At 35.9% G+C, this 12,434-nt stretch overlaps 1 protein-coding gene across 1 annotated transcript in view; it reads right to left on the bottom strand.

Annotated features, from left to right (window-relative positions):
- LOC307004104 (uncharacterized protein) overlaps positions 1-9,936 on the bottom strand; it is a 32,406-nt gene extending 22,470 nt beyond the window's left edge. The window contains exon 1 of the mRNA XM_079623055.1: positions 9,849-9,936. The gene's annotated coding sequence lies outside the window, so the exon portion shown is untranslated. The remainder of the gene's footprint in view (positions 1-9,848) is intronic.
- Positions 9,937-12,434: the final 2,498 nt, after the last annotated feature.

Below are 12,434 nucleotides of genomic sequence, written 5' to 3' on the forward strand. Positions count from 1 at the left end.
CCGCCAAGATGGCGTCCTGCTAAGTTTGCCTTCATCGAGCTCCGCTGACTAATCCACTTTTAACAGCCAAACTACACTATTTACAATCCCGTTCCGTGTATTTGTTTACATAAGTACTTCATACTTGTCCCTCGACAACTTAAAGATGAAATCTGCAGCAGACAAAAGGAAAGAAAAAGAAATGTCGCGCGCTTCACGTGGGTCGGATATGAGCCTCCACAGCTATTCGTCTCCCAGTGAGATCCTCTTATCTGCTCCGTTCCCGGAGAGCCCAGGTAAACCCCCTTCAAAGAAAGGCAAAGCAGAGGACGACGCCGTGATTTCTTCTCTCTCACAGCTGATAAATAATCGCTCAGATGCCCTGGAGAAAATGGTGGGTGATAACGCTCTTAAAATTGAAGGGCTAAAAAAGACGGTGGACTTTGTATGTGCTGAGTTGAATGATATTAAGGGGAAAGTCGGCCACGTCGAAGCTAGACTAAATACTGAAGAAAAGAAAATGGAGCTCTGCGAAACAAGAATTGCTGATTTGGAGAGATACTCTCGCCGCTGGAACCTGCGCTTACATGGGGTACCTGAAAAGGAAAATGAAAATGCCAGAGCCGAATCTATCCGCATTTGTCTGGCCACCTTTCCAGAGGAGAGCAAAACTCTTCCTGATAAGATTGACACTGTTCACCGCATTGGGAAGAGGCTTCCGAATATTTCAAAACCGCGCGCGATCATCATTCAGTTTTCCTCACGTGTGATGAGAGATGGTGTGTGGAGGGCGGCGAAATCGTCAGAGTTCCTGCGGGCGAACGGGTTTCGATTTACTGAAGATCTCACTGCCTTTGACCGAGAAAGGAGGCAGTTGCTTTGGCCGGCCGTGGAAAAGGCCCGCAAGGAGGGGAAAAGAGCGCATTTTGTCGGACACCGTGCATTCATAGAGGGCTCTGAAATTAATCCTATGTAAGCCTGTTCAGACTGTTCTCATTCCAAGTGAACTTTTTGAGCTTCTTTTCGTTATGGAGCGGAATTATTGATGGCTGTAACCGCACTTGACCTGGCTATGTCAGCTGCTTATGCGTTGTCAACCTCAGTTAGCGCGACTTTTTCTTTTTTGCTGTTCTTTGCTGTTCTTTGTTAAAAGAGTTATTTTTGTATGTCTATTTCAGTTTTTTCTCTCAATGCCAGGGGTCTAAGAGACATTACTAAACGGAAGGCTTTGTTTCTATATGCCAAATCGTTCAAAACTGATTTTTGTTTTTTTCAAGAGTCCCACTCCGTTGCCAGTGATACTGCGTTTTGGAAAAATCAGTGGAACAATGATGTTTGGATGGCTCACGGTTCGGAGCGTTCAGCTGGAGTTCTGACTTTGAAAAACCTTTTTGCTGGGGACGTTTTGCACTACTTTAGCGACCCGAATGGACATTTCCTGCTTATGGTAATTTCTTTAAACAACACTGTGGTAATACTAATTAATATATATGGATATAATAGTTCTCGTGAGAATGATCTACTGATTGATGCGATAGAAAGGAAAATTCTGCTGTGGCTTAATGCATACCCAAATGCTTTAGTTTTCATTGGTGGGGACTTTAATATTGTACCTGATAATAATCTCGATAGACTGCCACCTAAACAGATTGCCTCTACCAATTCTAAATTAAAAATATTAATGGATAAATTTGATATTATTGATATTTGGAGGGAAACATTTCCGAATATTAAATCCTATACTTGGAGTAACAAAAATTGTTCTAGACAGTCCCGAATAGACTACTGGCTTGTTTCACAATCTGTTAGGGACTTTAATGTTTCTGTTAGCATTCTCCCTTCACCCATGACTGATCATAAAGCAACTCTTATTCAATCCCCTCTATCTTCAGTTATCTCTTCTTCAAAACCTAGAGCCTCTTATTGGAAGTTTAACTCTTCTTTGCTTAAGCATGACCAATTAAGGGAAAACATTTTATATTTGATTGAATATTACTGGATCAAAGCACAAAAGGAAAATAAATACGGCCTCAATTGGGAACTACTAAAACATGAAATTAGCAAGTGTGGTAGGAATTTTGGCAGCCTTCTAGCTAAACGTAAAAGACTTGATGAGGAGACAGTAATTTCCAAAATAATGACTCTCTCTGGTAAAATGCAGGATGGTTTGTCAGAAGCTGAATTGGCAGAATATATTGATCTGCAAACTCAGTTAGACTCAATGTATAAAAATAAGGCAGAGGGGGCTTTTATTCGCTCGAGAAGAAGGTGGCTAGAGCAAGGAGAACAAAGTACAGCATATTTCTTCAGAATGGAAAAGAATAATTATAGAAATTTAACTATTAACTCTTTAAATTTAAACGGTAAGGTTAGTTCTGATCCTAAGGAAATCAGCACATTTTGTGCGAACTTCTACTCAAATCTTTACAACTCAAAATATTGCAAAGACTCAGCTTTGTCTTTTTTCCAGTCTCTGAAAGATGTTAGGACAATATCTAATGAAGATAAGAGCGCCTGCGATAGTGATATATCCATTGGTGAAATAATTGAGTCTATTGAAGCTCTTAAGAACAATAAGTCGCCGGGCACAGATGGGCTGACAGCCGAATTGTACAAAAAATTTGCTCTAGAGTTAGCACCTTTCTTGCTTGAAACCTATTTGGAGAGTATTGCGTCTGAGACACTTCCGTCTACTTTATCACAGGGATTACTTACATTAATACCTAAACCTAAGAAAGACATTCTTTTGATTGATAACTGGCGTCCAATTTGTTTATTGAATTGTGATTATAAGATATTAGCTTTGTTACTGGCCAAAAGACTTAAACCGGTTCTGAGTACAATAATAGACGAGACTCAATCAGGTTTCATCACAAAGAGGCATATTGCTAACAATATACGCCTTGTTTTAGATTTGTTGGACTATGATGAACTGATTAGAGATGAAAGTTTTATTCTTTTTTTAGATTTTTATAAAGCTTTTGATTCCCTTGAACATGAATTTATTTTGCAATCCCTGCATAAATTTGGTTTTGGTGATTTCTTTTGCAAAACTGTCTGTACGTTATACAAAAATGGAAACTGTTCAATTAATCTGAAATCTGGCACTTCTCCCAGGTTTAATGTGCTTAGAGGGGTGCGCCAGGGTTGCCCAGTATCGCCTTATTTGTTCTTGATGGCCGCTCAACTCCTAACTACTTCCCTGTTGAATAGTCAATTACAAGGGGTTAATATAGCAGATAAACATATTATTATTACTCAATTAGCTGATGATACCACACTCTTTTTAAAAAACGACTTGCAGATCCCTATCGCTCTTGATCTTATTAAAGTGTTCTCGAAAGCCTCTGGCCTTTCTTTGAATTTAGATAAATGTGAACTTCTTCCCTTAAAGTCCTGTTCTGCTCCATTCCTGCACAATATTCCTGTTAAGTCTCAAGTGAATTATTTGGGTGTTACAATTTGTAAAGATGTCAAAACGAGAGGAAAATTAAACTTTGATCCAGTAATTACTAAAGCTAAAAAAAAATTCAATTCCTGGCTCCAAAGAGACTTGTCTTTACGAGGAAGGGCTCTCCTTGCTAAAGCAGAGGGTATTTCTAGATTGACCTACCCTGCTCTTTCTTTGCATGTGGATAAGACATTTTCGGTAGAGGTTGATAGAATGCTTTTTGATTTTTTATGGAAACACAAAAGACATTACATCAAAAAATCTGTTGTCATAAATAGCTTTGACCATGGCGGTTTTAACTTTCTTGATTTTGCTTCTTTAAACAATACGTTTAAGATAAATTGGTTAAGGCAGTTCTTGAACGATTCTGATTCCTTTTGGAATGCTATTCCCAATTATATTTTTTCAAAAGTTGGTGGTCTCCCCTTTCTGTTAGTATGTAATTATAATATCTCTAAATTGCCCATCAAATTATCAAATTTCCATAAGCAGGTACTTTTGGCCTGGCACTTGATTTACAAACACAATTTTAGCCCCCACAGGTATTTTATTTGGAATAACCATGATATCCGATACAAAAAATAAAACACTCTTCTTTTCAGATTGGTTTAATAATAATATTATTTTGGTTTCTCAACTTGTGAATTCAAACGGTCATTTGTTTTCTTATTCCGAATTCTTATCTAAATATTGTATTCCTGTCACCCCACGAGACTTTGCCATAGTGATGGATGCCATCCCCAGTGGAGCTATTGCACTTTTGAAAAACTCAGGTGATTCTTTACTCTCTTCTACCTCTTGGATACACCCTTGTGAGACGGCAATAGGGAAGATCTGTTTTTTATCTAGTCCCTCTCTTAGGAATAGAAAGATTAGACAACTTTTTCAGAATGATATTATTACTGTCCCTTCTATAGTATCATATTGGAGTAATTGTTTTAATGATATTCCTTGGCAGAAAGTGTGGGCTCTATCCAACAAATACTTAATCACAAATAAGGTTAAAGAGGTATCTTTTAAGCTGTTACATCGGTTTTACCCAGTCAATCTTTTTATCAAAAAAATGTTTCCTGAGTTGGATCCCCTATGCTCCTTCTGTGGAGTGGAAGACGAGTCTGTACCTCACCTCTTTTGGGATTGTGTTCATGTAGCTACTTTTTGGAAGAAATTTTGTCTCTTTGTACGTGCTTCTTTGTTAGTTAATTTTTCTTTAGGGTTTAAGGATGTCTTATTTGGTTTTTATAACTTTGAAAAAAGTCTAAAAGACAAGTATTTTCTTGTAAATCTATTTATTTTTCTAGCCAAGTTTTTTGTACACAAGTGTAAATTTTTGTCTGTCAAACCACTTTTTATTATTTTTTGCAATGACCTAAAATATTATTTGGGTACTATCTCTTCTTCCAACAATGCCAAAGCTTTAAAGTCAGTTACATTGTGCACAATGTATAATATTTATGCTTTTTTATAATGAAAATATAAGAGACTCGAGGCATTTCTTTTTCTCTTGAATTTATTTTAAATTATATATTACCCCTGGCTCATTTTATTTATTTATTTATTTTTATTATTTTAATATTTTGTTATTACTTTATTTTTGCATTACTTTATTTTTGTATTACTTTATAACTCTATCTTTGTGTTATTCTTGTAGGTGAAACTGTTCTCGCTGTTATGTTTATTCAATAAAAAAAAATAAAAAATAAAAAAAATCACCCGGTGGCCATCTTGTCACAGGGAAGCTTTCTGTAAGGTGAGTGATCTGCACGAACACAAATACTCTTATCTCGCTGAAATCTTGACGGATTTACAAACGGTTTGGTTTCTTACAAACGTTATTAACGTGGCTATAATTCTGGATGCTTGAACATGTTGAAATATATAATATTATAATTATTCATAAAGTATGCAGTGTCATAACTACATCTCTGACGTTTATAACAAACCATCACGTTTGAAAATCGGTAGAAAATTGAGCAAGTTATGGTTATTGAAAAAGTACATGCACCATTAAAACAATGTTACGAGTGAGCGAGCCCCCTGTGGCAAGATGGCCGCCGTGTGCGGACGTTGACTTCCATTGGCCAGCAGCGCGGACGAGACATCTAGCCTTTATTATATGATATCTATGCATTCAACTGCATCATTCTTGAATGAATCAGTCATTTGAACAAATTACTTAATGACTCACTCGTTAAGACGGGCACTTGCTGCCACCTACTGGCGGTTTGTTTCCTGTTAATGGCTACGTTCACACTGTTAGTCCAAATCTGATTATTTGTGTATCCGATTGGAATCTAATCTAAAATGATTGATGTCCACACTGTATCGCAACTGTTCAGATCCGATGTGTGTGTCCATGCAACTCAGTTTTAAAATATGCCAGTTTTAAAATAGGTCTCTGTTAAATTGTCATTCCCTGCTCTTCCGGCACTTTGTAACACAGCATTGTTTCGGCAGCACCTTTCAGCATGTTTTATGATCAAGTAAAACGATTTTTAACTGAAAATAAAATTTTTAATGAATTCCAATCAGGCTTTAGATCAGGTCACAGTACTATAACAGCAGCCACACTGGTCACAAATGATATTATTAAATCTCTGGATAGTAAACAGCAGCTTTATTTGTAGATCTCTCCAAAGCATTTGATTCTATCATAAACTTCTGTTGCTGAGACTTAGTTGTGTGGGTTTTAGTAAAAAGCTCTAAATTGGTTTTATAATCACTTATCAGAAAGAACTCAGTGTGTCTCAGTTGATTTTTTTATTTCAGCAGAACAAACAATTTAAAAAGGTGTCCCACAGGATTCTGTTTTAACACCAATTTTATTTTCTATTTATATCAATGACATAATTTGTGGGATAACCCCAGCTAGAATTCATCTATATGCTGACACCACAATCATTTACACAGAAGCACATTCTTTGAACCAAGCCATAGAGTTTCTGCAAGATTCTTCTCGGTCTTTGCAACTGTCATTGTCAAGTTTGAAACTGGTTTTAAATACGAAAAAAACCGAATTATATGCTTTTCACCCGTTGTTCCATCAAAACAGATCGCCCGATTTTAAAGGGTCATAAAACCCTAAACCAATTTTTCTGAGATTTTAACAGAGGTGTGTGTTGAACACCATTGAAAACAATGTTAGCATCTGTTAGATTTAATAGTAGGGTGAAAATTGTTAAATTTCAGATTTTTTCTTCTATTTTTGTCTTCCGGGTTTAAAATCTTCATCGTGTCCACGTCACAGGCTGTTAGGTAGCAGACCACTGTAGTACTTTGATGACTCATCAACGGTGTGTCTCACAATTATTCATGAGACTAAGTATTCTTATCCTATGAGAAGACACTGTCTCTTAATTATTCATGACACCACGTGGATCTTTCCAATGACAGACATGTCAAACTGTGATATCGCACAGTAGATGAGAGAAGCAATCATGGGACGCAAGAGTTTGTTGTCTTGGGATTCAGGAGGAGAGAAGTCTGCACATTTCTATGTCACTGTCCATCTTTATTATGGGGGTTCAGGGGGCGAGTAGAGGCTAAGTACAGAAGTTTTTTTCTTTTCAAATATATGCATTTTTAGTGTGTATATAACCAAATATATATTTAATATTTTGACATTTTAATTTTACATATACATTAATATGTTTTAAATAGAATTACGATTACTGTAGGCTAATATATGAAGCAGGGCATTCAGCTACTTTTGAAAGGACAAAAATAAGGTGTCAGTGTATTTCATTAGACTTAAACTTTAGACTTAACTTTTTAGACTTGTTAGACTTTAACAGCTATAAAAAAATCTAGCGTTTTACCACTGATTTTTATTGACAGTTGATAGCCACTGGCCAATGACAGTTACCCCCCCTCTCCCCTGCCGTGCCATACCAAACCCACTCCCATCCCTTCTTTTCACAGCCATCCACGTCCATTTAAGTTGCATTTTTCAAAGAGATTGTGAGCTAGACTTGAGCTGAAAGAGGGGGTTTTCATGACCCTTTAAAGGATAATTCCGGTATTTAACACCTTGAGTCTATATTGTAGTTTGTTTTGGATGAACAAGAGTGGTGGACAACATTTTTTTGACAATGGTTCCTCTCTCGAGTTTTTGACTATAAAAGAATTGGCCATGGACCCATTTAACATTGGAGTCAATGTGCATGTCCGAAAATGTAATTAAAACTGCCAATAATGTTCGTTTACAAAACTGTTAAACTCACCGAGTGATTAGTGGTGTTCGTTGATGTTCCAGAAACAAAAAGTGTTGCGAAATACAGTTTCTGTCGTGTTTTATTCGTCATTTTGTAAGTTACAGGGTTGTGAAGTGTCTGAAAAAATAGTTCCACTATAGCAAAATAAACGGATTGGAATCATATATTGCGACGATATATTGTTTATAATCATCAACGAACACCACTAACCACTCGGTGAGTTTAACAGTTTTGTAAACGAACATTATTGGCTGTTTTAATGACATTTTCGGACATGCACATTGACTCCAATGTTAAATGGGTCCATGGCCAATTCTTTTATAGTCAAAAACTCGAGAGAGGAACCATTGTCAAAAAAATGTTGTCCACTCTTGTTCATCCAAAACAAACTACAATATAGACTCAAGGTGTTAAATACCGGAATTATCCTTTAACTTTAGAAGGGGACTGAATAGAAAGAGTAAATATAAATACTTTGGCGTATGGCTAGATGAAAACTAGCCTAGGTTTTAATGTACGATATTGAAAATCTCTTGAAAAAAAACTTAGACCAAACTGGGTTTCCTCTTTCATTTAAAGAAATGTTTTCCTTTTGAAGCAAAAAAGAATGATTCAAAGTTGTTTCCTCTCAGTATTGGATTATGGTGATTTATATGGATACAAGTTCATCTTCACTAAAAAAGTTAGATTGTGTAAATTACCAATTTATATCTGTTGTCTTTTATCTTATTACACCTGTAATTATTAAACTGCTTTTAAAGGTTCCTAGAGTATGTTCAGAGCTTGGTTAAACCGCCTTCTCTTCCTATGCTCCCTGGTTATGGCATGAGCTGCAGAGTATAATAATGATGGAAACACTGAAACTTTTTTCAGATTTCAATAGGATATGCACAAAAATCGGATTTGGACTGACAGTCTGAACGTAGCCTAAAAGTATCATACTTTCCATTTCTTATTCGTATATTCAAAATATATTTAAAACAATTTTTAGACAGTTGTAATTTTTCAGTGTACATTTTTAATTTGATTGGTAACAGCCGGTGTCTTATTATTCTAATTGAATGTATTGATCAAATTTAAGAATTTAAAATGAAAGTTGAAGCATACATTTAATACTATTAGGAAAAATTGTCCTTTATGAAAGGTAAATATCACAAACATGCAGATTTAAATGTGTCAAAGCTGATAGAACACTGATGAAAATATTGATTCAGAAGAAATTATATCTACAACACAAATATAAAAATTAAAAAAATCAGACAAGCAACTTTTTTACTCTGTCAAGCGAATGACCGATTTACTTACATGCCAAAGCTTAATGTCGAGCCCTGATACGTATTAAACATTTTAGTTGTGGCGGTCCTAATTTTTTGAAGTTGGGAGAACCAGTACGTGCTACCAAGCAAAAAAGTTAAATGCTAGCCCTGTGATTACACAACAAATACATTTGCAGAATACACATAATTTCTATTTAAAATGAGCCTACAATGCCAAATAAGCCCAATTAAGGATAGTAATGTAATTTAAGCACAAACGTAAGAAAATATTTGAAGTTTTAAAAAGTAATCTGGTCACATTGTAGGCTATTTCTCAGCAATGAGGCAACTTCACTGTTTTTGTAAATAAACTAACAAGCTATTACAGGCGCAGGCAGGTAATAAACACACACGCACGCACGCACGCACACACACACACACTCACACACTCACTCTCTCTCTCTCTCTCTCTCACATTCAATTAAATGTAATGAAATACACCACGCTAATAAAATAACAAAAGGATTACAGCTTTTAATTTATCCATGCTGGCAAATAATCATGGCCACCCGAAGTGAATTATAAAATAATGTTAGCTACTGCCATTCACAACCCGAGGGTAAACAATGTCGCATAGTAAAGCGATCACCAACAGAATAATGTTGAGCAGAGATTAATGTAAACCCAAATATCGGATAGCAATCTAGTCTAATGTGAATGTAAACAGGCGGGACAAAAATAATAATATGGTCAAAAGATCAGATCTGTGCATCAATATTGCAGTGTAAACGCAGCTTTTCTGTTGTGAGGTTTATTCATACAAATAGCGTTCATAAGATAAAGCATTGCCATGTTAAATTCACAAAAAATTATTCATCTTACAAAACTAAAAAATTCCATGAATAGTTTGTATCGATTAAAAAACTTTAAATTCTTAATATCACAAACCTTTCTTAAGCCGAATCCCAGACGCAGGAACGCGGCGCCGATCTATGACATCACATCACCAAACCAAAATAAAAGTCTTGTATAGTGCATAGAAAGTTAGAGTACATATAAATTTAAGTGAGAAGAAAGTGGAAATTTAAGGAAACGACAATTGTCAGATGTATTCAGTTCTTTTTTCTTTTTAACATGTTGTCCAAAGATGTGCTGAAAATACATGAAAGCCTACTCTTGCAACACATATAACATAAAGTTCTGTCTAAAAGACAAAACGGTCATGTTTGAGTGCAACCCATTTGGGTTGGGATCTTGTATTCAATAACGAGCAATTAAATTTTTTTTTTTTAACTTTTCAAAAGAGCCACAAAAATATGTTAATTTTACTTTTACACAATAAACAAGGGTTGAATCTTTAGAGCATGCCACGGACTACTTTAAAAACAAAGAAATATTAGGCTACAACATTTACAAATTGTTATTATTGTGTAAGAAGTAAATTTAATTTAGGGCAGGGTTTTCATCCAATAAATATGTGTAGCCCCATAGAGACAAAACTTGATTGAGATGTGTTTATTTAAAATGAGTAAAAACAGGTGTGCAATAGATATTTACTGTGAAAATTATTTATCCAAGCAAGCTAGTTGTGACAGTTAAAATAAACATTTTTAAACCCTTATTTTACCCAGTCTGGAAATTAGTTTTTGGAAATCCAAAGTCAAAATCTTGACTATTAACCCTTCAAAGTCTAAGGGGTTTTAAGTCCGCCTGGCACTATGTTGACATTTTGGCTTCTGGAAGGGTCAATATTCATAGCAGAGTGAAAATAGACATATTTCTGGATTCTATAGATTCACAGCTACAATGTGGATGCATTGACGGTCCGTGTATATTTTGGTCACATACAAAGCGTTTCTCTTTTTCAGTGTCAAAAAGAGATGAGCGAAATTTTAAAAATGATTTGAATTTCATTTTCTATTTCGGATATCAAAAAATAAAATTACTTTAAAACAGAAACGAAAAAAAGGCCCGTTTGTTCATATTCCGAGACCGGATGTGGCTAGCACTCACGTGACAAGACCGCCACATTTGACAGTTGTGAAGAAATTAAGTTACGTGCTGTGACGACTAATTGAGCGTGATCAAAGAGCAGAGCAGACATGGAGCCATACGTTGTTTTTCGAAACAATAAAAGAGTCTCTCTCAGGGATGAAGACATGACTGCAGAAAAAATAAGTCGTATTTTCCACGTTAAAAATGTTTTAAGCTAACGTACGAACTCTAACGATAGCTAACGTTAACGTTCGCTGGCGAAACCGTAAAACTTTTCTTTTAACGGAAACATTGTGGTGTCTGATTTTAAGAAGTTAATCTCTCAATAGTCACTGGAAAATATTAGCACTAATTGAGAAAAATTTGGGAAAACACTTGCGGTTATTTGACTTAAATGCATTTCTTGACAGGTCTCAGCACATAGTTTATATGTGACTGACGACACAAATGTGGCCATTTTTCCTGGAGCTTCAGGTTTTTTTAGTACATTGGACCTTACACCAAGAGCTCACTATGAGGTTCATGGTGAGGAGGAGGACACCTCATCATCTTCAAATGCCACAGCTCGTTTTTCATTTATGCGATCACCTGCGACTGTTACTCCTAGTACATCATCATCATCTGCTCAGCGGGCTGCCTCAGCCCCCCCCAGGGCCACTGCCTCTAAAACATTTCAAAGGTAACGTTAACTTCTTAAATGACTGTGATACGATTTATAAATTTCAGGGATGTAAACGGTCAGCGCGCAGTGCATGTTTGCATAGCAACGACAGACGCCACGGGAAAGTCTAAAATATAATTAGATATAAATGAAAAACACCTCATCACATTTTATAATATTATAATCTCCAGCTGCCTCCTTTTTAGTTGTAGTGTAATAGTTAATACTACTTGTACTTTTCATTTAGATTTTAACATCCCCCCCTGACTTTCATAACCTCTGCCAAGAAAGTGGTGAAGGTTATGTTTTTGCAGTGTCTGTCTGCAAGCTTATGCAAAATGTTATGAAAGTAATATGTACATGGAACTTTGTGTATTATTTGATCCTGTTCCAAAGAAGAGATTGTTACATTCTCACAACAGTTAACCCAAAGATACTATAAAAGCAAACTGAGCGCATTTTATTGATATACAAAATGCATAGACTATTTACATTACATAGGATTTTGAATGCAGTGTGTGTCATAATGATTATTTTAATATGATGTTCTTCCAGATCTGTTTTTCTTGCTGAGGTGGTTGGTGGGAGGTTGAGTCCCAGCAGAATGGTGGTGATCCGGTTTTTGGAAACTGAGGCTACCCTTCAGGGGATAATCTGTAAAGTTCAAGATGCCATTGGGTGTCATGACCCAATGGTATTGACTGATGTGCAGGGGAATGCCATTTTGGAGTCTGAAGGCACAACTGGTGAGAAACATTAAAGGGTTAGTTCACCCAAAAATGAAAATTATCTCAGTTTAGACCTCCTTCTTTGTCGCATCATAATTTAAGATTTTTATGATGACATCTGATAGCTAAATCACTCCTCAGAAGTGTTAT

This window comes from Phoxinus phoxinus, assembly GCF_949152265.1.
Source record: "Phoxinus phoxinus genome assembly, chromosome: 9".
Classification (NCBI taxonomy): Eukaryota; Metazoa; Chordata; class Actinopteri; order Cypriniformes; family Leuciscidae; genus Phoxinus; species Phoxinus phoxinus.